The sequence below is a fragment of the Rhinopithecus bieti genome, unplaced genomic scaffold (genome assembly GCF_001698545.2).
Source record: "Rhinopithecus bieti isolate Rb0 unplaced genomic scaffold, ASM169854v2 scaffold_31787, whole genome shotgun sequence".
NCBI lineage: Eukaryota > Metazoa > Chordata > Mammalia > Primates > Cercopithecidae > Rhinopithecus > Rhinopithecus bieti.
Window position 1 is genome coordinate 3,918,053 of NW_016814655.1, and position 2,485 is coordinate 3,920,537.

Genomic DNA, 2,485 nt, shown 5'->3' on the forward strand with positions numbered 1-2,485 from the left:
GACCCTTCCCAGACCTATCCTGGAAAGGAAGAGGAAGAAGGAAACTGCCAGGGAGACTGGGGCTGATGAAGTCTCTGTTTTGATGGCTTCAGGGGAAACTATTAATACCCACAAGGTGGTGCTCCAGCACCAGTCACGGTGGCAACACCTACACACCCAGCAGTGCAGATTCTGTGAGCAGTGCCTGAGGGGGTGGGTGTCAGTGCATACGTGTGCACTTTCGTGAAAACCTGTGTCCTTGTATGTGCATGCGTCGGTGTTCTGAGTGCACACACAGGCACGCAGGACAGGGAGGCCCCGGGGCAGGGACCTGGGGAAGCTTCCTTCAACAGCAGCTCCACTCCCACCTTCCCCACCTTCCCTTCCTTCCCTGTTGCTCTCTTCTTGATGACTCCTTCCCTCCTTCCCTCCTTCCCTCCTTCCCTCCTTCCCTCCTTCCCTCCTTCCCTCCTTCCCTCCTTCCTTCCTTCCTTCCTTCCTTCCTTCCTTCCTTTCTTTCTTTCTTTCTTTCTTTCTTTCTTTCTTTCTTTCTTTCTTTCTTTCTTTCTCTTTCTTTCTTTCTTTCTCTCTCTCTCTCTCTCTCTCTCTCTCTCTTTCTTTCTTTCTTTCTTTCTTTCACAGAGTCTTGCCCAGTGGGAGTGCAGTGGCACGATCTCAGCTCACTGCAGTCTTGCAACCTTCACCTTCCAGGTTCAAGCAGTTCTGCAGCCTCAGCTTCCCGAGTAGCTGGGACTACAGGGACACACCACCATGTCCAGCTAATTTCTGTATTTGTAATTGAGACAAGGTTTCACCGTGTTGGCCAGGCTGGTCCCTAACTCTTGACCTCAAGTGATCCACCTGCCTCAGCCTCCCCAAGTGCTGGGATTACAGGAGTGAGCCACTGCGCCTGGCCCTTGCTGGTTTCTTTCGCTCTCTACCCGCTTCCCACCCCTTCTCCTCTTTCTCCCTGCCCTTCCTTCTCTGCTTCTTCCCACCCTGGTCACTTTCTCTCCTTGCAGTCTCTGCTCTTCCCACCCTGGCTGTCTGCTCCTGCCTGGTTCACCTCTCTCTACCTACCTTCCTCTTTCTCTCTCTCCATAGCTTCCAGATCAGTTCAAGTCTTGGAGTCACCGTGTTGATAAAATAATAGCATATTTGACTGAGAGTCTACTTCCTTCCCTGAGCCTTTGGATGCTGAGTTCAGAACCAGCCAGAGGGATGACCCTTCCTCAGGCAGACAAGAGTGGGGTGCCTCTAGGCTAAGCTGGACTCCCCTGAATTGGGATCACCCTAGTCAATGGCATGACACCTCCCTCCATGCAGAGAAACTAACCTTAAAATGGGAAACAGCCACAACTATCCCTGGCTACGATAAGTAGCACCCTACCATTCCCAAAGTCCCAGCCCATTGTGTCGGTTTGGGTTTTGTTTATTTGTTTGTTTGTAACTCTGTCGCCCAGGCTGGAGTGCAGTGGCATGATCTCAGCTTACTGCAACCTCCCCTCCTGGGTTCAAGCAATTCTCGTGCCTCAGCCTCCTGAGTAGCTGGGATTACAGGTGTGTGCCAGCACGGCCAGCTAATTTTTTGTATTTTTAGAAGAGACAGGATTTTGCCATGTTGGCCAGGCTGGTCTTGAACTCCTGACCTCAATTGATCTGCCCACCTCAGCCTCCCAAAGTGCTGGGATTACAGTCATGAGCCACCACGCTACGCCTGGTTTTGGTGTTTAGAGCTGAGGGTCTCACTCTGTCACCCAGGCTGGAATGCAGTAGCGTGATCATAGCTCACTGCTACCTCAACCTCCTGGGCTCAAACAATGCTCCCACCTCAATCTCTTGAGTAGCTGAGACTACAGGCACGCGCCACCATGCCTGACCATTTATTTATTTATGTTTTTTAAGAGATGAGATCTCAGTTTGTTGCTCAGGCTGGTATTGAACTCCTGGCTTCAGGTCCCGACTAGGCCTCCTAAAGGGATTATAGGCATGTGCCACTGTGTCCACCCAGCCACCAGCCCATGGTTGATCAGGCTATCAGAAAAGCTGTGGGGGGAGGGGGTGGTGTCCTGCCTGAACTTCAGGGGGTGGCTGGACAAGTTGGAGGGGTAGATCCCTGAGTGCCTGTGCCTGATATTTAGTGCATACTCAATAATTAGTTATTAAATAAAGGAATGAATAAAGGAATGGATGGATTAACCTGTCGGGCCCTCCCTCTGAAGGATGGAAGTTTGTGCTGCCCATTTTAGCATGGAATGGGCCCTAAGCCATCTTCTTCCCAGGTATTTTTGGGATTCAGCTTCACTCATTGCCCAGTGACCATTTGCTGAGCACTACCTGCATCCCTGGTGCTGAGTGAGGTGCAGTTTCCTTGCTACCACCGTGGGGCAGCCTGTCCTCTGCTTTTTGTACACTCCAGTCCCAGTTCCCCACCTCCCAGGCCCAGGTTCAGAGCTGAACATGCAGCAGGTCTGACCACATAGCTGGGCTGGGCAGGTCGCTCTGA